Here is a 26655-nt window from a genome sequence, read left to right as displayed (position 1 = left end):
TTACGCGACTTACGTGCGCCATGTAGGCGTCTTAGGTTGCGCCATGTAGGCGTCTTACGGGCTGCGCCTTTACGCGACTTACGTGCGCCATGTAGGCGTCTTAGGTTGCGCCATGTAGGCGTCTTACGGGTTGCGCCTTTACGCGACTTACGTGCGCCATGTAGGCGTCTTAGGTTGCGCCATGTAGGCGTCTTACGGGTTGCGCCTTTACGCGACTTACGTGCGCCATGTAGGCGTCTTAGGTTGCGCCATGTAGGCGTCTTACGGGCTGCGCCTTTACGCGACTTACGTGCGCCATGTAGGCGTCTTGGGTTGCGCCATGTAGGCGTCTTACGGGCTGCGCCTTTACGCGACTTACGTGCGCCATGTAGGCGTCTTAGGTTGCGCCATGTAGGCGTCTTACGGGCTGCGCCTTTACGCGACTTACGTGCGCCATGTAGGCGTCTTAGGTTGCGCCATGTAGGCGTCTTACGGGTTGCGCCTTTACGCGACTTACGTGCGCCATGTAGGCGTCTTAGGTTGCGCCATGTAGGCGTCTTACGGGTTGCGCCTTTACGCGACTTATGTGCGCCATGTAGGCGTCTTTGGTTGCGCCATGTAGGCGTCTTACGGGTTGCGCCTTTACGCGACTTACGTGCGCCATGTAGGCGTCTTAGGTTGCGCCATGTAGGCGTCTTACGGGCTGCGCCTTTACGCGACTTACGTGCGCCATGTAGGCGTCTTAGGTTGCGCCATGTAGGCGTCTTACGGGCTGCGCCTTTACGCGACTTACGTGTGCCATGTAGGCGTCTTAGGTTGCGCCATGTAGGCGTATTACGGGCTGCGCCTTTACGCGACTTACGTGCGCCATGTAGGCGTCTTACGATTTTTTTTTTGGTGGAGCGTGTTCTTTTGAGAGTTTCCTTACCATAGCTAGCCCCCCCAAGTTTTTTGGGTTATAAGTTAATTGTTCATAACCAGAAAACTTGCATAAAACGAAATTGAAATGGAAAACTTGAGTTTTATTACTTTTGCGAAAAAAAACTTGCGAGAAAATTTAAATCCTAAAACATTGGCTCGTAGGCCTTATTGAAAATGGAAATAAAAGCGATAAAAAAGCGGGGGACGCTAGCTACTGATAGTACTGCCTCAAGTGCTCCGCGTTCCACGGGTGGCGAATCGGAGTCCCGTCCGTGTGCTCGATGTAATATGTCCCGTCGTGAATGACTTTGCGGACTCTGTAAGGGCCTTCCCAGTTTGGGCCTAGGACGCCGGCGCCTTGGACTTGTGTGTTTTGGAATACCCGTCTGAGGATGAGGCTTCCGACGGCAAAGGTTCGCCTTTTGATTTTGGAGTTGTAGTATTTTTCGACCTTGCGCTTCTGTGCGGCGAGGCGTCGGAATGCTTCCGCCCTCTTTTCGTCGATCAGGTCCAACTCAAGGCGCATGGCCTCGTTGTTTTCCGCTTCGTCGAACGTGTCGACTCGGAACGTGGGTATCTCGGTTTCAATTGGAACCACGGCCTCGACCCCATATGCAAGGGAGAATGGCGTCTCGCCGGTGGCGTTACGCGCGGTTGTCCTATACGCCCATAGGACGAATGGTAATTCATCGGCCCAGGCGCCTTTCTTGTCTTCGAGCTTCTTTTTCAGGTTGCTCTTGATAGTCTTGTTGACTGCCTCGACTTGGCCGTTGGCCTGAGGATGTCGCGGCGAGGAGAAGGTCTTGCTGATCTTCAGTTGATCGCAGATATCTCTTACTCGCGCGTTGTCAAATTGTGCCCCGTTGTCGGTCACAATCGAGGCGGGGATACCGTGCCTGCATATGATGTTCTTCCAGATGAAGTTCGTCGTGTTTGCTTCAGTTATTCTGGCAAGCGGCTCGGCCTCTACCCACTTAGTGAAGTAGTCGATGGCGATAATGGCGTACTCGTATTGCCTTGGCGCTCTAGGGAGCTTGCCAATGATGTCCACGCCCCACTTAGCAAAGGGACGTGGGACAACGATGCTGCTTAACGGGGTCGGGGGCTGTCGCGGAATTTCTGCGAAGCGCTGGCATTTATCGCAACGCCTTGCCCATTCGCAAGCATCTCGCTTCATGGAAGGCCAGAAATAGCCCTGCTTAAGCGCTTTGAGCGCAAGGGAAGTTCCAGCGGCGTGGTTTCCGCAGATGCCCTCATGGATTTCGCGGAGGACCTTGGTCGACTCAACGCTATCGAGGCATCGGAGCAGCGGTGTCGAGTAACCGCGCTTATAGAGCGTGCCCTCTCGGAGCGTGTATTTGGATGCTAAGGCCCTCAGTTTATCGGCTTCCTTGCGGTCTTCGGGGAGTTCCCCTCTTCGCAAAAACTCGACAATTGAGTCCATCCAAGTGGGCTGAGACGCCACTTCTATGATCCCGACTTCGTCTCGGGAGACGGACGGTCGTGGGAGAGATTCAATGGGCACAGTCCCCAATCCGTCTTCGTTGATGGCAGATCCGAGGCGAGCAAGCGCATCAGCCTCCGAATTTTGTTCTCTCAGGATTTGGTGAATCTCGAACCAAGAGAAGGCCTCGAGTTTGGAGTTCGTCTTAGCCAGGTATGCGACCATGTTGGGCTCCTTGGCGATGTAATCTCCCTTAACCTGGTTTACGATCAACTGCGAGTCGCAGTGTATTCGCAGGTTATGGGAGCCGAGCTTCTGTGCTAGCTCTATCCCTACAATGAGCGCTTCGTATTCAGCTTCATTGTTGGAGGCTTGGAAGCCGTAGTGGAGGGCATATCGCAGCTTTTCCCCATCGGGGTTAATTAGGATTATTCCGGCGCCAGCCCCCCGAGCATTAGATGCTCCGTCTACGTATAACTCCCAGATGGGACCCGTTGGGTCTACCTTCCTTTTCCGAGTTAGCTCGTTATCGTTTAAGTCAGTTTCCGCTCTTCCCATATCGGGAGCGTAGGAGAATTCTGCCACGAAGTCGGCTAAGGCCTGCCCCTTTATAGCCGTTCTTGGATGGAACTCAATCCCGTACTCGCTCAATTCTTGGGACCAGATCGCCATGCGAGTCGACGTTCCCTTTTGAAGAGCTTTACCGATTGGATGCTCAGTTCGCACCGCGATTGGGTGAGCTTGGAATTACGGTCGTAGCTTCTTAGCTGCCGTTACGAGAGCCAGAGAAAGTTTCTCAATCTCGGTATAGCGTGTTTCCGCGTCGAGTAAGGCCTTGCTTACGTAGTAGATTGGCCATTGGACCTTGTTCTCTTCGCGGACAAGGACGGCGCTTACAGCTCTTTCAGAGACGGCGAGATACACGTACAGCGTCTCGCCCTCTTTTGGTTTAGAGAGGAATGGTGGGGACCCAAAGTAAGCCTTCATTTCTTGGAAGGCACTTTCGCATTCGTCCGTCCACTCAAAGCCGTCCGTCTTCTTCAGAGCTTTGAAGAACGGTTGACACTTGTCGGTGGCTTTAGACACGAAGCGTGTCAGAGCGGCAATCCGACCGGTCAGGCTTTGCACTTCTTTGACTCGTCTTGGCGACTTCATTTCAAGGAGTGCCTTGATTTTTTCCGGGTTCGCTTCTATGCCTCGTCGGCTGACGATATAACCGAGGAACTTTCCGGATTCAACCCCGAATACGCATTTGTTGGGGTTGAGCTTCATTTTATATCGGCGGAGGATTGTGAACATCTCCCTAAGGTCGCGTACGTGATTAGTTGCCAGCAGGCTTTTAACGAGCATGTCGTCCACGTATACTTCCATTGTCTTGCCGATTTGATCGGCGAAGATCCGATTTACCAAGCGTTGGTATGTTGCTCCCGCGTTCTTAAGGCCGAAAGGCATGACCTTGTAACAGTAGAGACCTCGATCAGTGACAAAGGTTGTCTTAATTTGATCGGGCTCGTGCATTCGAATTTGGTTGTAGCCTGAATAGGCGTCCATGAAGCTTAGGAGTTCATGGCCGGCCGTGGCGTCCACCAGTTGTTCGATGCGCGGGAGTGGAAAGCAATCCTTAGGGCAGGCTTTGTTAAGATCTTTGTAGTCTATACAAATTCGCCACTTCCCGTTGGGCTTTTTTACCATTACCACGTTGGCGACCCACTTGGGGTACTTAGCCTCTCGAATGAAGTTTGCGGTGAGGAGTTTCTCGACCTCTTCATTTATGGCCAGGTATCGTTCTGGGTTGAACGTTCGTCTAGCCTGCACTTTTTCGGCGACCTTTGGGTCATCGTTCAGTCGGTGCACTATTACCTCGGGATCGATTCCGGGCATGTCCGCATGAGTCCATGCAAAAACATCCTTGAACTCCCTAAGGAAGGCGGTAAGCTGAGTTTTGATGGCGAGTGGAAGTCGGGTGCCGATTTTTACAACTTGATCAGGCTTCGACTCGTCCAGGACGATTGGCACAAGATCATCGGAGGTTTCCACTTTGAGTCTTTCGATTTCATCACGGGGGTCAAGTTCTCCGAACTTCCTTGCATCCCTTAGGTTGCATGGGTAATCGTCTTCCAGTTGGAAGATTGTGTTGACCGCTTTTCCCGCGGACTTGCCATCAACTCCTTGCACGTAGCATATTCTGGCTTGGGATTGGTCTCCAGCCATGATGCCAATTCCCCCTTCGGTGGGGAACTTCACCAGTAGGTGATACGTGGAAGTGATTGCCCTTAGCCGGTTCAACGTGGGTCGCCCGATGATTAAGTTGTAGGGCGACTCTTGATCGACCACTAGGAATGGGACCATGTGAACGGCTTCGATTCCTCCAGGGGTCCCAAAGGTGACCGGCAGGTCGATGATGCCCTCGGTCATAACCTTTTCCCCAGTGAACCCAAACAATGGCGTTTGGGTCGGAGTCGGGCGCAGCCCCCCGAGCTTCATGCGCTCTAGGGTGGACTTGAAGATTATGTCGGCAGCGCTACCGTTATCGATGAGAACCCTTTTCACCAAGTTATTGGCCACTTGGGCTTTGAGCACGATCGCGTCATTGTGCGGATGCACAACTCGCTTGGCCTCTTCATTGGTGAAATACATCGTCTCGTGAGGCACGGACGGAGGTTCTTCATATGTGAAGTTGACGTGCATAGCAGCGTCTTCCTGAGACACGGCCCTAAGGAATTTCTTCCGTTGACGGGCTGAATCCCCATCTTGTGGACCTCCCAGTATGGTGGTTACCACGTGCAGTTGTGGGTTGGCGTTGGCAGTAGCCGGGGTTTGGTTGGCAGAGGCGGCCGCTCCTCCTCCTTGACCAGACTGCTGTCTGTTCGCGGTGGGGCCCGCAGCGCCAATCATGCGCAACACGAACTCCTTCAGCTCGCCCCTTTGGATCAGAGCCTCGATTTGCCTTTTGAGGTTGTAGCATTCCGAGGTCAAATGACCATATTCCCGATGGAACTCACAATACCGGGACCGATCGCGAGTTGCGGGGTCCTTCTTCATTGGAGCCGGGGGCGTGAACTTGTCACGTGCCAGAGCCAAGATCCTTTCCGGCGCCGTGTTCAGCGGCGTGAACGACGAGTATCCTTTGAAATTTTCCGCAAGTCGCGGTTTCTGAGGTACGGGGGGTTGGTTGCTAGAAACCTGGTTCCACTTGTTTCGCCTCTTACGAGGTTCGTTCTGCTCGCGGATAGGTTCTTCTCGACGGCGAGAGCTTTGAGTAGTGCTCTTGCGTCCGTCGAGGTAATCTTCGACTCCCATGAAGGTCTTAGCTCGAGTCATTAACTCGGCCATGGTGGAAGGGACACGGCCGACGACAGACTTGAGGAAGTCACTCGTGCGCAAGCCTTCTATGATAGCGGCGATCGCGTCACTGTCGTCAAAGCGGTCGACCTTGTTTGACTCTTCTGTGAATCGGGCGAGGTATCGTCTAAGAGACTCGCCACTCTCTTGCCTGATTGACCACAGGTACATCTTGGTCTTCTTTTGGACCATAGACGTAGCGAACCGTGCCAGGAACATGTCCTTCAGGTCTTTGAACGAGTGGATGCTTCCTGGTCTTAAGTTTTTGAACCACTCAAAGCCGGGTCCGGCGAGGGTCAAACTAAAGGCTTGGCACATGGCACCAGGAGAAACACCCTGCATCGTCATCCAGGTTTCATAGTGCTGGATGTGGTAAGCAGGATCTGCTTTACCATCATAGGGAGCGAGGTTCGGGAGCTTGAAATTCCCCGTACAAACCTCAGCCAATATCTGAGTAGTGAAAGGCGATGAGTTCTCCTCAACGACTCCGTAGGCACTTCCACCTATTCCGTATTCTCGGAGATCTCGTACCTCATTTCGAAGGTTGTGGATCATAGTGACCACATCGAGACCGGTCGTTGGAGTAACCCCTTGATCGGGAGGAGTCACCTGCAGCCTCTCGTTAGACCCCTGTCCTGCGCGGCGGTTCCCGTTAGTTGGGGCTGCCAGCGGGATGTTGGGTCTAGAGCTTAGTCGCTCTCTCAGATCATTGCCACGCCCAATGCGTTGAGCAGTGAGGTGGTCCCTAAGATCAGGGCTGGCCGTACGGAGGCGCCGGCTCTGCTTGCGGCGGTGCGCTCTCCGCGCGCCCTGACTTTCCGTAACATTCTCCCTCGGACCTAGTCGGTCGAGGGCCGAACGTCGGGAATTCCCCTCTTGAGAAGCTACCGGCGCATCGCCTGTTCGGGGTAAGGGATTCGACGGACCGGCTTCAAACACGGCGGGGAGTCCCCCGTCCTTCGTGAGAGAAGTCTCGACATCCTCCGAGTCACCAGTATCCTCATAATCAGGGTCGCGGCTTTCCTCGTTGAGGTTCTCAGGATCCCCGTTGGGGATCGTCGTGTCACGCATAGGTTGCTTCGCAGCCAGTCGGCTGTGGTACCTTGCGTTCTTCGCCTTCAGTCGGCGGATACTCTCCTCTAACTCCACGATGCGGTTGTCCCTGCTATCAGGAGATGGAGATGGTGAGCGGGTCGAGCTCTCTTCGTGGAGCGACTCTTCGTCACCATGCGCTCGGGAGCGCAAGAAGTATTTCTTGGTCTTAGCGACGTTTTCGGGGTTGTTTGCGCCCTCAGAACGTACGGGTGGTTGGCTACTCATCGTTTCTCAAGTTCGAGAAAGTTGAGTTCGCAGAAGAAAAGAAGATGAATAGAAGGGATTTCGGGCTGAATAGGTCGGGAAGTGCCCCTTCTTCTAGCGCCAAAATGTTGTCGCACGAAAATGAACAACTATTTAAAACCTCGGGCGGTTCGATCCAAGGCCGGACCAAGTGATCGCACCCGGGCCAAGAGTGTGAACTCGATAGTCTCGAGCTAGGGTTCTCTCCGATCAACCCGCCTCTCGGGAGAGGTAGGGGGTGAGGAGGATGAGTGACCGTGCCTTGGTTGTCGGCTGCCTACGTACCCGTGCGTGGGATCAGGTCAGAACGTAGTTCAAGCGTGTGTGACGCAGTATGAGGCGTGGAGCCTTGGTGAAGAGGCGTGCTCGACGAAGGAAACGGGGCGCGAGAAGTCCTCGGCAGCGTCTCAGAACTTCGGAGATCGCGTACGCGTCTAGCGTGTTAGACGCGCAAGGGTAGCTCTAGTTGAGAACCCTAGGGCCGTGCTTGAGCACCGGAGAACGTTCGGTCAAAGGGAGCGACGTCCGGGAAGTTCCCGTGAGTGCTTCGGGACCTTTGAGAACGAGGGAGAGAGAAGAGAACCTGCTTCAGGCCAAATATGGCATCCAGAGAAGCAGAGAAATCGAACGTGTCGATAAGAGATGAAGAGAATTATTGGATATTTTTGGATATCTTGGGATGGCTTTCCCCTCAATGAGAGAGGGTATTTATAGGTGTTTGGGAGCCTTAGAAGGTCCCTTTTTCGTCCATGTGGGACTAGGAATGCGTGTGGCATCAAGTGGAGGCGCACGGCGCGCGCGGCGCACAAAGGGCGGCGCACAACGCGCGGCGCGCGGCGCAGGGGGCACGGCGCGCGGGTCACCGGGCGCGGCGCGGGACGCGCGGCGCAGGACGCGCGGCGCAGGGTGCCTTGACTGGCGCGGCGCGCTGCCTGGCCGGCGCGGCGCGCTGCTTGCTGCTCGGCTGGCCGGCGCAGCGCGTTGCGTGCGTAGTGGGCGGCTCGTCTTGCCGGGTTCTTGCGGGCCTTCGAATGTCATTCTTCTCATGTGAAATATGAAGCTCTCTACTTGATGAGAGTGACTCGATTCGAGGAGCAAGGCTCGGCCCGGCGAGAGCGACTAACGACTTGATTCGAGGAGTGACTCGAGGATGACTCGAGGCTCGACTCGAAAATGACTCGAGGCTCGACTCGAGGAACAATTAAAGGCTCGACTCGAGGAACCATTCAAGGCTCGACTCAAGGAGCGAAGCTCGACTCGAGGAGATTGACTCAAGGCTCGACTCGAGGAGCGAAGCTCGACTCGAGGAGTCAGGAGTTTGGGCGAGGGCTTGAAGATTTGCCGCTCTTCAGGACCTCCGGCCTGACCATCGGCCCTTTGAGCGACGTGCCTTCTTGGCGTCTCGGGTTTTCCGAAAACGACCGACAACAATATATATATATATATATATATATATATATATATATATATTTCATAGATCAAATATATATCAAGTATATATGTATCACCTTAATATTTATGTTACACGAATAATAATCTTAAGACTATCAAAAGTCTCTTCGTAATCATAAATAAGTTTTTCACATTATTAATCTATATTTATAATATATACAACAGAATTTTTTGGGACATCTTCGTCGTGAACTGTCGAAACTGGTTTCACTTTTCTTAGTCTTAAACATCCTTTTTAGTATCTCAGGTAAGTAAACTTTACTTACTTGCATTAGTTAATAGATTTAATTTATGTATGATTATGTGTTTGTGTGAGGTATCCATTATATGCTTTATTGATTGATATATGTCATGATAGAATGAAATTTAGGTCTCATGCATACTATGTCATGATAAAATGTTCAAGACTCGTGAATCCAAAGTTTTTAAGGAATAAAACACTCGTAATGATATGAAAATGGTTTTCATAACGTAAAGGGTGTGTGTTTATGTTTGGAGGGCGCAATGACAAGGGGCGCGGAGGACCGGCGTACCCACCGACTGAAAATGTTTTTAACTAAATGAATGACCACGCTGGGGAATGTCCCTTATTTTCCTTTCATGATGGGGACAATGAGCCCGTTTCGGTGGGAGTATTGAGTGGTGTACGATTCCATGGTTTAATTCGTACTCTGCTCCCTCTAGCATAGAACAATGGATCCAACAAAGGTTTAACAGGTTCTTTAACCACGGTCCATTGGTACCGAAAGCGTAGACACACATCGAGCGCTCGAATCAAAGAGAAAGACATAAATAAACGAGATGGAAAATAATTTAGAGATATAAGTTTCATTATCATGTCATCATTCACGTGCATGAGGTTTACTTACTGAGCTTTATAGCTCACCCCTTTTTTGCCAACTCTTTTTCAGGAGACGAGTAGTTGGTTACTGAACGAAGACGATGAGACGACTTACGATGTGGCTAGTGGCAAATATATATAATTAGTTACCTATTTTAGTACTAATTATGACCTTCTAATTTTTATCTACGCTTGTGTTTTCAATTTCCGCACTTACTCTACTATGTTTGAGGATGTATAATTATTGTCCTTTTATTTTCTAGACTTCTAATAGTTGAATATTACCATTTTGAAAAAAAAGGTGTTATGTTTTTGCAAAAATTTATGATCTTGAACTTTAAACGGCGTTTTGAGTTTTATTGAACTATTAAATAAAAGTACGCGCTACAGAGCTGACAAGCTAAGATCGGCGCTGAGGTGATGATTGAAGACCTTACGACGATGATTTGCGGACTGACCTAGTGTAGGGTTTGGAAACAGAGTGGTAAACCCCATTCCCGAGGGACATAGGGAGCAGAGCTCCCTGGGCGAAAATTATATTGTAAAGGTTATTAGCCAAGAATATTTTGGAATTTCAGCTTTTTTGTTAGCCCTAGAGTTTTTCCTATAAATACTCTATGCGCCGATGTTCTTAGTAGAGCGCAAGAGAGTTGTAAACACATTTTCTCCCGATTTGTGTTTTAGTGAAAATCTGCAGCGGCAAAGTGTATGTAGATTTCGCATTGAACGTGGACCACTATAATTCTGTGTGTGTTATTTATTCTTTGCGATTATTTTTTGTTTTATGATTAGGTCGGGATTTGGAGATAAATTCTAACATACTTAGCCAAAGTAATTTCTTCGTCCGTCATGCTTCTTCGTTGTGTGTCCGTCTCTCGCCGATCGTCGTGATCAAGAACGTCGCACCATCGGATTACAACAATAATAATAATAATAATTACATAAAACCTATACCCTTTGAATTTCGGGTTTACAAAAAATCTAGAAAAGTGAGAATCAAATATTCTACGATCAAACCACGAATCACAATCCACATATCATATATTGAATTGCATGAAATTCACATCCACATATAATTTCATTCAAACCATATTTAAATTAATTACAAGAACGAATCGATTAATTAATCATAACATCTAGCTCTGATACACTTGTCGGTGAATCAAGCGCGTGTCAGACACAAACAATCGCTCTGATACGACTCATTGGACATGATTCTACCATACAACCATATTAATGCGGAAAAATAATTAATTACGCTGATCATAAGCTAATTAAATTATGGTTATAATTAACAAGATCTAGTTATGTTTAATTAATTTAATTCACGAGAGCATATTTATCAAGCAACCGATTTGAACGAAAAACGAATACTTACATTGATTTTCGGTTCAGCTACAGAACGCTCCTAAACCAATCGCGTACTCCTTGCGTCGTCTTGATGAAGGACTCGAGGATAACACCTTAGTCTTCCGAAACGTAATCTCCTAGACGAATAAGAAAGATGAGTGGGCACAGTCTTTATCTCACTAGATCACGAAACTAGGTGTTTCGAGATCTCTCTCTTATTTTACTAAGAATGGAAACGAATTTCCGAGGGGAGGGAGAGGTAGAAGTGCACGGCCAAGGTAGGCTAGAGTGCACGCAATTTTTCTCAAAAATTGCTTATTTTTGCCTTCTCATGAACCCCTATTTATAGTAGTAAAAGGAGATATTCATGGAATCTTCCAGAATATTTTATTTCCTTTTATTGTGTTCATACTAGTGGATTAAATCTAGGCCATTAGATCTCAACAAGTGAATCCTACTTTTTCTCTCATCCATCAAATCAATATCTATGTGATATTATTCTCTATTTAAATAGAAAATATTTTATTTAGTGAGATAATAAAGGAGAATATATTATTTTCTTTAAATATATTCACATATATTCTCCTAAATACTTTCCTTTAAATAAGGAGATAATATAGGACAATATCTTATATTATTATCCCTCCTTTATTTAAACAACTAAAGAGAAAATATTGGTAAATACCAATATTATAAAAGTCGGTTTTTAGGCACACGGCCAAGGGGGATTTGCGCAACTCCCATGCCAAAATTCCCAAATCCGATTTTCATATTTTGTGCAAGGCCCAATTGCTTAAAACCCAATTAATCATTTATTTACTTGGTCCAACAATAAACAAATAATTAATAATTGTTTATTTACTTGATCAAACAATAAATAAACAATTCTACCATAAATATTTATTTAATTATGCGAATACCCGTTTTCCAAAATTAATGTTGTCAATCACAATTACAGCAAGTGAGATTAATAATAATAAACATTATTATACGAAAGTTCTTATCCGCCTTTATCAGAGCCGAATCGGGGACTATGGACCTAGTAATAGAAGCTTAACAAATCCGATGAAAAAGACGAAATAATCCTTTCTCTTTTTCCATCGATTCGTCTAATCTTGGTCAAATACTCCACTTTGTAAGCCAAGACTTAACTCTCCTTTATACTAGAATTATATTTACTCATCGTGACGAGTGTCCACTGATATAGTCAGTTCGTGATCAAGATCCTCCAGGTTCAACCCGTATCGAGAGAAGTCAATTTATTCCGTTATACTTCCCTTGATACATATCAGCCCTAAGCATTGTTGCTTCCCCAGCGAAAGATTCTTTCGAACGTTACTTACTTCGAAAGTGCTAGCAATCTATGGTTCTGGAATCAACCCTTAGGTGAGTGAACATTAACATTCTTTCAGGAAGGCTGGATTCCGGATCTCTAAATCACTTCCCACTCGAATCATGCTCTGAGAGACTCCCAACACATAAGCTGTGATTAGCATGGATAGCCTTTTAGCGAATGAGTCAAAGAGCTTAGTAACATGACCCAGTGTCCATGATCACTTCAGGATTCAGATCAAGTCTCACTGTGACCATCATAGCGGCCTCGGTTAGTGTGTCGTAACGGTCCATAAACGACTCATCTACAACCAAGACATGTCCAAGTCGTACACTTACCACAAGTGTAGAATGCTCCCACATAGTGATCAGCCTTGATTAGTGAGTTGTTTTATAGTTGAACCAATAACAACTATCATCCTTAGTCTCCATATTAAACTGAATTACATGTTGGGCATCTAAGTTCGGACGGTGAACTAAAACTTGGCCGATGATTGTTACATGCCTGGATAGCTATATGTCACTCCCCGGAAAAGTAGGGGTGATTATTGAATAAAATGAAACAGTAATAAACTTTACATAATTAACCCACTGTGCATACCAAGTTATTCACTTTACAAGTCCAAAGATAAAGGAAAGAAAACGAAAATAAAACAAACCTTCAACACTTGATAGTCTATCCAGCGAAAACCTTCAAACTCTCGACCACACTTAACCCCGAGGTCTTTCTAACCCTTCTCCTTCTCACTTCCTGATTATAAGAATAATTTGAAGAAATAGGGATGAGCCTGAGGCCCAATAGGTTTGAGTAAAAAGATTTTCGAAAATAATACTTACTTTATAATAATAATATTCTTGTCACGCGTAAATCACCATACACGTACAAGTATAATAATATTCTTATACGTGTAAATCACCATACACGTACAAGTATAACTTGAAGGAATGTAAATTGCATGAATGTAAATGACGGAATGTTGACGCTAGAAATGTAAATGCAAAAAATGCAAACGAGTTTAAATGTGCCTCTAAGCCCATTTAAACGTGTACTATTTCCTGAGCCCCTACCAACATAACCCGTGGCAGCCCTCTGATCAGAATGGTGCACTCTCCACACCCTTATATATATACGATTGCACTATCGGCTTCATATATATACATTTCCGGCTCTATCAGGATATACAAAACATTTTATTTCGCAAATACGGGATATATGTATAATATCAAAAATATTCTCAACTTCATAATCGGATATCCCGAGTTGAAGTTCCGCCACATTTTCTATAAAAACGGTTTAGGTTTCGTGGCACGTTCGCATCCATTTTCATTTCGAAAATAATATATACTTGAGGCCAAAACATAAATCAGGAGAGAAGGGTTATAATAACCTACCTCGAGAGTAAGCGTCTATGTCGCTCGTCCATGAGACGTTCGCTCGCTCCGTGCGTCGGTGAATCAAGCGCGTATCAGACACGAACAATCGCTCTGATACGACTCATTGGAGATGATTCTACCATACAACCATATTAATGCGGAAAAATAATTAATTACGCTTATCATAAGCTAATTAAATTATGGTTATAATTAACAAGATCTAGTTATGCTTAATTAATTTAATTCACGAGAGCATATTTATCAAGCAACCGATTTGAACGAAAAACGAATACTTACATTGATTTTCGGTTCAGCTACAGAACGCTCCTAAACCAATCGCGTACTCCTTGCGTCGTCTTGATGAAGGACTCGAGGATGACACCTTAGTCTTCCGAAACGTAATCTCCTAGACGAATAAGAAAGATGAGTGGACACAGTCTTTATCTCACTAGATCACGAAACTAGGTGTTTCGAGATCTCTCTCTTATTTTACTAAGAATGGAAACGAATTTCCGAGGGGATGGAGAGTTAGAAGTGCACAACCAAGGTAGGCTAGAGTGCACGCAATTTTTCTCAAAAATTGCTTATTTTTGCCTTCTCATGAACCCCTATTTATAGTAGTAAAAGGAGATATTCATGGAATCTTCCAGAATATTTTATTTCCTTTTATTGTGTTCACACTAGTGGACTAAATCTAAGTCATTGGATCTCAACAAGTGAATCCTACTTTTTCTCTCATCCATCAAATCAATATCTATGGGATATTATTCTCTATTTAAATAGAAAATATTTTATTTAGTGAGATAATAAAGGAGAATATATTATTTCCTTTAAATATATTCACATATATTCTCCTAAATACATTCCTTTAAATAATGAGAGAATATAAGACAATATCTTATATTATTATCCCTCCTTTATTTAAACAACTAAAGAGAAAATATTGGTAAATACCAATATTATAAAAGTCAGTTTTTAGGCACACGGCCAAGGGGGATTTACGCAACTCCCATGCCAAAATTCCCAAATCCGATTTTCATATTTTGTGCAAGGCCCAATGGCTTAAAACCCAATTAATCATTTATTTACTTGTTCCAACAATAAACAAATAATTAATAATTGTTTATTTACTTGATCAAACAATAAATAAACAATTCTACCATAAATATTTATTTAATTATGCGAATACCCGTTTTCCAAAATTAATGCTGTCAATTACAATTACAGCAAGTGAGATTAATAATAATAAACATTATTATACGAAAGTTCTTATCCGCCTTTATCAGAGCCGAATCAGGGACTATGGACCTAGTAATAGAAGCTTAACAAATCCGATGAAAAAGACGAAATAATCCTTTCTTTGTTTCCATCGATTCGTCTAATCTTGGTCAAATACTCCACTTTGTAAGCCAAAACTTAACTCTCCTTTATACTAGAATTATATTTACTCATCGTGACGAGTGTCCACTGATATAGTCAGTTCGTGATCAAGATCCTCCAGGTTCAACCCGTATCGAGAGAAGTCAATTTATTCCGTTATACTTCCCTTGATACATATCAGCCCTAAGCATTGTTGCTTCCCCAGCGAAAGATTCTTTCGAACGTTACTTACTTCAAAAGTGCTAGCAATCTATGGTTCTGGAATCAACCCTTAGGTGAGTGAACATTAACATTCTTTCAGGAAGGCTGGATTCCGTATCTGTAAATCACTTCCCACTCGAATCATGCTCTGAGAGACTCCCAAGACATAAGCTGTGATTAGCATGGATAGCCTTTTAGCGAATGAGTCAAAGATCTTAGTAACATGACCCAGTGTCCATGATAACTTCAGGATTCAGATCAAGTCTCACTGTGACCATCATAGCGGCCTCGGTTAGTGTGTCGTAACGGTCCATAAACGACACATCTACAACCAAGACCTATCCAAGTCGTACACTTACCACAAGTGTAGAATGCTCCCACATAGTGATCAGCCTTCACCTATGTGTTCCACATATATGACTTTAGATATAGCTTTCAAGGCGTATATCAGTCATCGACCATGTTTTAGCACACCGCCCGAACTCAGGTGCCCAGCATGTGACTCAGTTAGATACGGAGGCTATGGAAGATAGTTGTTATTGATTCTAATTGTTTAGAACTCAACCCACTAATCATATAATGCTAATAAAGTAATCTTATTATCGAATTTAGTAATCATTTATTCATTATCTTCAAGTGGGCAATATTCCCAACAATCTCCCACTTTGACCAGAGAAGATAAGTTTCCTTCAGCCAATTTAATTCTTTGCCATCATTATAGACGGTTTAGACCTTGACCAAGGATTGAGATTCCCATCATATGGATTCCCACTTTTATCTATACTCTATCATTTATGTCGATCTGACATATGTCCCATTTTCATATTATTCTAGTTCATGCATTTTTGCAAGTGATCTTTGACTTACCATTTAAGGTCAAGTCAAAGTGTTCATAGTAAATAAATTTACTTTAGAACAAATTAACACTTCACATACCTTTAGATTATACACCAGACTTTATATCTAAGGATAACAAGTCTCCCTATCAAGGTGTACATCCCTTTGGTGCCAAAACAGGTTGCACCATTTCATGGTTTGATCTGATCACCACATACTATAGTGTGATTTATTGAACGTGTTTAAATAAGAATTTATTGACCTATTTCCATTACTTGGTTATTTATAGATCATCCTTGTTTGTCGTGTTCATATTCAATATATACACATGACTTTAAGGATCTACTATATTTAAATAACTAAGTATCTGACTATTTCCAGAAATTACAGTGTTTACAATACATGTAGTTATTCTCGGAAATACGACATTGTCTAAGGTCTAATTATTAGTCCTTTTTTTAAAGACAATGTCAATAGCCTCAACATTGAGCTCATACCTTATATCAATAAGTATGTTTGAGACATAATGGAACGAGCATGTCGTTTCTAAATTTAATTTTAGAAACAGTTAGCTCAGTCAATTTACTTGTGTAATAATGAGGTCTAGAACTATAATAGTAATGACTTTATTCATGACACTTGTTTAGGAGCTACACTTATCGATCATTCTCAAAATATTGATTATAACAAACACCCATGTACAATCATGATTAGTTTGTTAAGTACTTAGGATCAACCTTTCATATTTCAAAAGATTTAGTAGTATAACTACTTCGATCCACGTCTTTATGTTATTGGAACTTCATCCTCAAAGGACAGTTCATCTTCAATTTTGAAGATCCCAAATGAAGTGGTTCGTGGTATCAGAAAGAAGAGTATCATTGATGATAATGTCTCTCCTTAAGGGCTCAATCCCTTACCTTATAGCTTATTAAAGCTTAAACCATTTCATTAATCCTTTTATAGATCTCTCTATTCCTTTAAGCTAATAGCTTAACAGGTAGATCTATTAAATATGGGCTAATAACTTTCAGACAAGTTAGTATGATCGAGAGTGATATCTCAAGATTATGTCTTTCCATTTAAGGAAAGTTTATTGTTGATGAGAGTGACAAGGATCAATTCTAGGATGCTCCCACTAGGTTATTGATTTTAACGACAAGGTAATTCAAAATTATCCTTCATTTCAATTCATTGATTTATGTGGCAAGGTAATCATTGATTACTCTTCCACTTTAATTATTGAATAATAGCATATACATTCCGGTTAAGGATGCCATCTTCAATGATGGGTTTAATCCTATGAAGGATGTTGCTATTTATTGAACAGCAAGTGGCTAGATTTCATTAAAGAAAGCTCCCACTCTTTTATTGAACAATAGTGAGTAGAATCCAATTAAGGATACTCCCACTCAGTAATATTGGTTATTTAGTGGCTAGGTTCCATTTATGGATGCTCCCACTAAGTCAATGAATAAGAGTAGCTAGGTTCCAGCTAAGGATGCTTCTACTCGATTATTGAATTTTAGACTGGCTAGGTTCCAATTAAGGATGCTCCCACTCAATCAATAAATCTAGAGTGGCTAGGTTACATTCAAGGATGCTCTCACTCAATCAATACGAATATTAGTGACTAGGTTCCAATTAAGGAAGCTCCCACTAATTTAATTCATCATCAACACAAACTCTTAGTTGTTTCTCCTTTATTACTTATTATTCGCACAAGTCATTATCGAATAATGGTAATAATTATTTAGACGCTTTCAAAGCTCTAAATAGTTCTTAAACAATAAACATATTCAACATAAGAATTTAATGAAGCAATAAAAGGTAATTAAATTCAAACAGAGATAATAACTTAGAAAATATTTATATTTATTTATTGTGCTTCTATATAGCATACGAACGGAAAAACGTGACCTTCATATTCTATATCTTTTTCACAAGGACATAAGCATTCATGCATATTCAAATATCATAAAAGTAATCAAGACATTTAATTATAGAAGGAAATATTTAAAGACACAACCATGTGTTCATAAATAATGTAATAAAACATAAAGAAAGAAAGATTCATCATTTCTGGAATAACCATAAAGGCTACAGTCCAAAAAACCTCGGATTATTAAATGACACATCCTATGTTCAAAAATAAATCCAAAAATGAAAGTAATAAAACTAGCGGGAAATTAGATCTTCAAACGGAGCATGAGCTTCTCTACAATTCGGGCTTGAATCCGACATTGTTCAGCAAGCTCGTCTACACACGTGTGCTCCATCAGATCTGCTCTGCAACAAGAAAAGAAGTATGCTCATGAATAATTATCCTCAAAACATTTTTAGGATATCTTTAATCATGAATTTTAAGGTACCATACCAACATTCTTCTTGTTTTTCTCAAGCTCAGCCAAGTACAAAGGACAATGCCTCTTCCAATGGCCTTCAGTGTTGCAGTGGTGACATTTACCAATGCTTTCTCGCTTCTTTTCTTTTCCTTTTCCACTTCTCTTGAAGTTCTTCCTTTCCTTCTTAGCGAGACCTTTCCCCTTTGAAGTATTCGGGCGTGCCTTAGATGACTCAGCACCAGAAGTCAACTTCTTCTTGGTTTTAGGCGAAGAATTCTTGTCAGCATAGAGAGCCGACCCTTTGTTCTTCCCATGTCAAGTGATAGACTCGAAAGTCTGTAGTTTATTCAACAGCTGAGACAGTCCATACGTCAACTTGTTCATAATATAGTTGGACGTAAACTGTATGAAGTCACTCGAAAGGGAATTCAGGATTATTCCCACCTGAGTAACCTCATCCATCTGTGCCTCATGGAGTTCAGCTTCGGTGAAGTAGTTAGTTATCTTCATGACATGATCCCTCACCGGAGTTCCCGCAGTCATCCTAGTGCCAGTGCACTTACGGATGAGCTCAATGCAGGCTTGCTCGTTTTGCATCCCAAACATTTGTTGCAACGAGTCAAGGATCTCCACAGCGGTCTCCTTCCCTTCCATCTTAGTTCGCAACGTATCAGATATGCTTGCGAGCATGTAGGCCACCGCCTTGTTATTGGCAGTAGTCCACTTGTCATAGTCCTCCCTCAAGTTCTTGGAGGCACCATGAGCAGGAAGAGGAGGTCTGTCTTCAGTGAGGATAAAGCGAATGCTTTCACTCACAAGCACAATGTTGAGATTCGACTTCCACTTAGGGAAGTTATCTCCAGTCAGGACGTCTTTCGACAACAGGGCCATAATAGGGTTCGACATGATTACTAAAAACATAAAAGCACATTTACTAGCAATATGAAAAGAAACAACTATCAATATAATTTAGGAAATAAAAACTATAATGCAAACATGCACGGGATAAAATACTAATCAAAAGAACCCAGTTTTTATATTCCAAGGTAATTCGACTAATAGCCACAGTCCGTTTCACTCTGGTGACGTAACGGAGTGCACCTAGTGAAAATGAGAACCATCTCAGATTAGTGAGCAATCATAGTACATGCACCTTCATAACTATGCTCACTAACTACCAATTTTATAGGAATCTTTGGCCACATGAGCAACCACCGGTTGGTTCATGCATGAGTCAACCCAACATTTCAGTGAAAGAAATCTAGCTCATACGCACTAGCGTAACTAGTACACGAAGAGATCAACCCTCCCACCTATTGTCAGAGACACAACCTTGGTATTGGAATAAAAAAAAGCTCTTCCGAATGGAGCTGACCACCATGTTTAGAAAACCGCCGGTCACGAGGGGATCTTTCATCCTCACGGTGTTGTGTCAATGTTGGAGACATACGACTCAATATACTTTCAGTATTTTAATTTTCCTAGCATTAACTTTAATCTAGGTGATCCACTCGAGTTAACTAAGTCATATTAAAAACTCGAGTGTTTCTAAGCTACCCTTAAAAACAGATGTTTCGATATAGCTTAGTGATTAGGAATTCGTGACATCTAGTCTTGATTATCCTAAAAGTATTCCATCACGGAACTGCTCCCAATAGAGAAGGTGAGACACTAGGTCTTCTTAAGTACATCGCAGCTTAGCCTCTTATCGGCTTGGTGACAAAGCTCTCCGATCCGTTCAACTCATTCATTAATTAACTATCCTAATCCAATTAGACAATTTTAATGAATGAAAGCCCATGACAACCATTAACATACGATACATGATCTAAGTTATAGCATACAAGCATGGCATAATAATTAAATAAACAAGCAAGAGCGTACAAGAATGGTTTGATTCGGATTGATCGTTTCCTATTTGATTCTATAAAGTAAATCAAGATGAGCCCAATCATATTGGCCCATGGATTCAATTGGGCCCATTCTTATATCCCTTAGAAAAATAAATCAATATCAAATTATTTAATTTTTCTAATTTTTATCGAAAAAATTAATTAAGTAAGGGCTCATTCCAATGTCCCATTTAAAATAAATCGATATCATAATCATTTATTTTGTAATGTTTTAAGTAAAAATCATTAGGGCTCAGCCCATACAATTAATTAAATAAAAAATTTAAAAACTTTATTTTTTTTTCGGTAAATTTTTTTTTAATGAGTGGGCCCGTGGGACCACTAGGGTTTCCGGGCTGAGGCCCGAACGAATCCTCTAATCTTGACCTAGGTCAAGATTAGACTTGAGGCTGCACCGCACCGCCGCCGCCACGAGGGCACGACCCGGCACGAAGAGGACGGCCGAGACTTGTCACAAAATTTTGTGACAAGTTTTCTTGTGGCGTAGTCGTGGAGGCTTTCTTCGTCCGTCATGCTTCTTCGTTGTGTGTCCGTCTCTCGCCGATCGTCGTGATCAAGAACGTCGCACCATCGGATTACAACAATAATAATAATAATTACGTAAAACCTATACCCTTTGAATTTCGGGTTTACAAAAAATCTAGAAAAGCGAGAATCAAATATTCTACGATCGAACCACGAATCACAATCCACATATCATATATTGAATTGCATGAAATTCACATCCACATATAATTTCATTCAAACCATATTTAAATTAATTACAAGAACGAATCGATTAATTAATCATAACATCTAGCTCTGATACCACTTGTCGGTGAATCAAGCGCGTATCAGACACGAACAATCGCTCTGATACGACTCATTGGAGATGATTCTACCATACAACCATATTAATGCGGAAAAATAATTAATTACGCTTATCATAAGCTAATTAAATTATGGTTATAATTAACAAGATCTAGTCATGTTTAATTAATTTAATTCACGAGAGCATATTTATCAAGCAACCGATTCGAACGAAAAACGAATACTTACATTGATTTTCGGTTCAGCTACAGAACGCTCCTAAACCAATCGCGTACTCCTTGCGTCGTTTTGATGAAGGACTCGAGGATGAAACCTTAGTCTTCCGAAACGTAATCTCCTAGACGAATAAGAAAGATGAGTGTGCACAGTCTTTATCTCACTAGATCACGAAACTAGGTGTTTCGAGATCTCTCTCTTATTTTACTAAGAATGGAAACGAATTTCCGAGGGGAGGGAGATGTAGAAGTGCACGGCCAAGGTAGGCTAGAGTGCACGCAATTTTTCTAAAAAATTGCTTATTTTTTCCTTCTCATGAACCCCTATTTATAGTAGTAAAAGGAGATATTCATGGAATCTTCCAGAATATTTTATTTCCTTTTATTTTGTTCACACTAGTGGATTAAATCTAGGCCATTGGATCTCAACAAGTGAATCCTACTTTTTCTCTCATCCATCAGATATGGGATATTACTCTCTATTTAAATAGAAAATATTTTATTTAGTGAGATAATAAAGGAGAATATATTATTTCCTTTAAATATATTCACATATATTCTCCTAAATACTTTCCTTTAAATAAGGAGATAATATAGGACAATATCTTATATTATTATCCCTCCTTTATTTAAACAACTAAAGAAAAAATATTGGTAAATACCAATATTATAAAAGTCGGTTTTTAGGCACACGGCCAAGGGGGATTTGCGCAACTCCCATGCCAAAATTCTCAAATCCGATTTTCATATTTTGTGCAAGGCCCAATTGCTTAAAACCCAATTAATCATTTATTTACTTGGTCCAAAATTAATAATTTTTTATTTACTTGATCAAACAATAAATAAACAATTCTACCATAAATATTTATTTAATTCTGCGAATACCCGTTTTCCAAAATTAATGTTGTCAATCACAATTACAGCAAGTGAGATTAATAATGATAAACGTTATTATACGAAAGTTCTTATCCGCCTTTATCAGAGCCGAATCGGGGATTATGGACCTAGTAATAGAAGCTTAACAAATCCGATGAAAAAGACGAAATAATCCTTTCTCTGTTTCCATCGATTTGTCTAATCTTGGTCAAATACTCCACTTTGTAAGCCAAGACTTAACTCTCCTTTATACTAGAATTATATTTACTCATCGTGACGAGTGTCCACTGATATAGTCAGTTCGTGATCAAGATCCTCCAGGTTCAACCCGTATCGAGAGAAGTCAATTTATTCTGTTATACTTCCCTTGATACATATCAGCCCTAAGCATTGTTGCTTCCCCAGCGAAAGATTCTTTCGAACGTTACTTACTTCAAAAGTGCTAGCAATCTATGGTTCTGGAATCAACCCTTAGGTGAGTGAACATTAACATTCTTTCAAGAAGGCTGGATTCCGTATCTGTAAATCACTTCCCACTCGAATCATGCTCTGAGAGACTCCCAAGACATAAGCTGTGATTAGCATGGATAGCCTTTTAGCGAATGAGTCAAAGATCTTAGTAACATGACCCAGTGTCCATGATAACTTCAGGATTCAGATCAAGTCTCACTGTGACCATCATAGCGGCCTCGGTTAGTGTGTCGTAACGGTCCATAAACGACACATCTACAACCAAGACCTATCCAAGTCGTACACTTACCACAAGTGTAGAATGCTCCCACATAGTGATCAGCCTTCACCTATGTGTTCCACATATATGACTTTAGATATAGCTTTCCAGGCGTATATCAGTCATCGACCTCGTTTTAGCTCACCGCCCGAACTCAGGTGCCCAGCACGTGACTCAGTTTAATACGGAGGCTATGGAAGATAGTTGTTATTGATTCTAATTGTTTAGAACTCAACCCACTAATCATATAATGCTAATAAAGTAATCTTATTATCGAATTTAGTAATCATTTATTCATTATCTTCAAGTAGGCAATATTCCCAACACCGTGAACCTGAACGTTCACTAAAACCGAGAATCCAGACGTTCACTTACACCGTGAACCCTTTAAATGACTTTCAGTCTCGAGTCTCATCACGATAAATCAAACCGATTCTGAATCAAAATTCTACGAGTAATTCACGATAATCAAACTCAAACGTACGATTTAAAAAATCGTACGACCCAAAGACATATCCAACTATAAGGAATCCAAGTTCTCGGAATAAAATCCAAACGATACGAGAACATGTAAACTCGAACGGAAAATCTATGAGCAACTCAAGAACCCAAGAAGTAACTCTATTAAGCAAGCCTCGTTCTTTTCTTTTCCGAATTCCAAAGGAAATATCGAATCTTATTATTACTAAGCTCGAGTAATCGAGAAATCCAATATTAAATCAAAATCGAGTCTGAACTCTTATAATCCTTAAACGAGCTTAATAATAAAAACGAATAATCCATTTTTTTCTCTTTACAACCTACATCGAAACCGACTTAAAAATAAAGCTTACTAACATACAAACTCGAAACGATTCGTATAAATAACTTTAAATTTCATAATTACAAAACAAAAATAAAATAACTCGCTAAAACCTAAACGAACACTTTGCGAGTCTCCGAGCCAATACCGAAACGCCGTTATCCACCCGATGTTCTCTCGGTCTTGTCTAGCCTTACCACGTCGATGCTCGTGCGGCAGCTCCGTCATTCCTCGGACAGCGTCCTCGCCGTCCCGACCAGCCATTGTGGGCTCTGCGTAGCCCGCCTAAGACGACCCTAGACCCTCGATAACAAAACTCAAACGAAGACCAAACAATTCATCAAATCAAAATTCTCGGACAAATTTGAAATTCAAACTCAATCTACCAATAATCCATAGTAATTCAGTCTCGAGTCATCAACAACTCAAAAATCAGAATTCAAATCCAACATCACATGGCCAACACCCATATACACGGCCAAGACCAAAATTTAATATCAACTTGTCAAAAATCCGAGAATCCAAAGCAATTTCCTCCAAAAATCCATAGTAATCACAAATCCGGGCATAAAATTAATTCAAGAACATTCAAACACGTCCAGAATCAAAACCCCAAATTTCTCAATCAAACCCTAGAAATCAACTCATATTGATTTCATAATTGGAACCAAAATTCGAGCCTCAAAATTCGAAATCCAAGGTTGAGGGGTAAAGAAAACAGAGATTATTACCGTGAATTTACTCCGACGAAGCTCGTATCCCAACCGGCCCTCGTGCGAAACCTCGGCGAGCCACCGCGGGTTCTCCTCGGCGTTGTGGTTATTCCTCGAACCCTCACATCTGTCTTTCTCTCTCCCTCGTGCTCAGACTCTCTCTCTCTCTCTCTCTCTCTCTCTCTCTCTCTCTCTCTCTCTCTCTTCTTTTCTTTCTCTTGGTTTTTCTTTCTTCTTCCTCTGTATTTTTTTCCTTTTTTTGCTTCAGTGTTTCACATGTCCAAGAGGATAAGGAAGAAGAGAAGAGTCGGTTCTCTTATGGATGAGGCTGAAGAAATTCTTCCAAAATTGCTACTAGATCCTTCCATTTTCTACAACTTTTAATTTCCTCCACAAAAGCATATATTTTCCTTTCTTTAAATGTTGCAAATTAATCCTATAATCTCAATACTTAATACTTAAATTTTGAATCAATGAAAATAAACTTTAGAAAATTAATTATATAATTTTCTATCCATAGACTCTTAATGAGATTTTATTCCCGTTAAACACTGCATCGCGTCCACTCAAAACTCTAATTTGCAATATATTATCTTTTAAATTTCGAGACGTTACACTGTATCTAAAATCATATATGTGAAATACAAATGAAGGTTGATCACATGGTGGGAGCATTCTACATTTTTTGTAATTGTACGACCTGGACAGACTTTAGTTGTTGATGTGTCGTTTAAGTATCATAACTTGTTGATATGAGTACCGTTACGACAGACTAACCGAGGTCGCTATGATGGTCACAGTGAGACTTAGGCTAAATCCTGAATGGGTCATGGACTTATGGGTTGTATTACCGGGTTCTTTAACTCATTTATTAATGGCTACTTGAAGATGCCAGAACACCTATGTCTTGAGAATTCGGGATATGATCTAAGTGGAAAGTGATTCACAGATACGGAATCCAGCCTTCCTGAAAGAAGGTCAATGTTCACTCACCTAAGGGTTAATTCCAAAACCGATTGACTATGCATACTTTACTTACTACGTACAAAAGAATCTTTCGCTGGGAAGCAACGATGCTTAGGGCTCATATGTATCAAGAAAGGTATAACGGAATAATTGACCTTTCTCGGTACGAGTTAAACTTGGAGGATTAAGCTCATGAACTGACTATATCAATGGGCACTCTTACAATGAGTAAAATATAATTATAGTAATAAGAAGAGTGTGGTCTTGGCTCATTTTGTGGAGTGTCACCAAGAGTGACGATTCAATTAAATAAGAGAAATGACTTTTTAATCTATTTTAATCAGATTTTTAGGAGCTTATGTTACTAGGTCCATAGTCCCCAAGTCGACTCTGATAAAAATTAATAAGAACTCTCGAGTAATAATAAGATTTATAGTTCACAATCTCACAGCTGTAAATTGTCTTAGCAGCATTCATTCGGAAATTTGTCTATTTGCCGAATTAAATATTTATTGTGGAATTAATTATTTATTGTTAGAACAACTATTTAATTAATTGAATTTTAAGTTGGGCCTCATGGACACTGTAAAATTCGAAAATTCATAAACTTGTTGCGAAATAAATCACACACGCAAGTGTACTCAATGTGCGAGTATCGATCACTCGAAGACTAGCAATTTATAACGATTTACTCTAACTTGTTGCGAATTGATTTCAAGAAACGGTGACAGGATTTTAAGATGATTAACAAAACTAAATAAACCAAAGCAAATAATTAAACACGAGTTTTTCATATAAGAGAAAGTAGGGATCACGATTTCACCGGAATTAACTAGGTCGGGGGTTTCGGGTTTGAACAACAAAGTCTACTCCTATGGATACTAATCTCACTCTATCAAAATTATTCACTAGCCTCTCTCAAGTGTGTTGGAATTGATCTAGGGTTTAAGAAAAAGTTTAACGCTTCGGTAAGCGGCGGAATTTTAAAAATTTTCTTTTAACTGCTAGTAAAACGTTTTTACTAACCTAGACAAAGAGCAAGCACATGTAAATAAAAACTAATATGAGCATTAAAGATTACTAGCCTTTTAGAAGCTTGAACATTGAGAATGTTTTGGAAAAGGTTGCAACGTTCGTCTCCCCTCGCAGCACGTCTCTCTTCCTTCCTCGGCAACTCGAGCAACCACGAAAGTTTCTATCACTAAATCACTCGAGAGAAAAGGAATTAGTGTGTGGGCACTTTTAAACACTACGGCTTAAGAACAAGTCTTGAAGTCGAAGAGCTAAAACACTAGGTCAAATGAGGACCTAGGTGCCAAAACCAAAAACGAAATTTACTAGAGAGAGAGAGAGGGGAGTCGGCCAATGTTCTAGAGAAAGAGTCTCTCAAATCTCTAAAACTTGGATGAATGAAATGTGAAGAATAAGGCTCCTATTTATAGGAGAGATCTCACCTTCAATAAGGTAGTTTCCTCTTCTATAGAATATCACATA

The 26655-nt window shown here is 41.8% G+C and overlaps 1 long non-coding RNA gene across 1 annotated transcript; it reads right to left on the bottom strand.

Annotated features, from left to right (window-relative positions):
- Positions 1 to 23376: 23376 nt before the first annotated feature.
- LOC149407997 (uncharacterized) lies at positions 23377 to 24498 on the bottom strand. Its single transcript, XR_016301587.1, has 2 exons — positions 24214 to 24498; positions 23377 to 23798 (listed from the first exon to the last, which is right to left on the bottom strand). It is a non-coding gene; the product is annotated as an uncharacterized LOC149407997 (long non-coding RNA).
- Positions 24499 to 26655: the final 2157 nt, after the last annotated feature.

This window comes from Urtica dioica, chromosome 1 (assembly GCF_054948205.1).
Source record: "Urtica dioica subsp. dioica isolate 48M chromosome 1, U.dioica_male_clone48M_v1_H2, whole genome shotgun sequence".
Taxonomy (NCBI): Eukaryota; Viridiplantae; Streptophyta; class Magnoliopsida; order Rosales; family Urticaceae; genus Urtica; species Urtica dioica.
The sequence above is the reverse complement of the archived record's forward strand: the minus strand, read 5'-3'. Positions and strand labels throughout refer to the sequence as shown.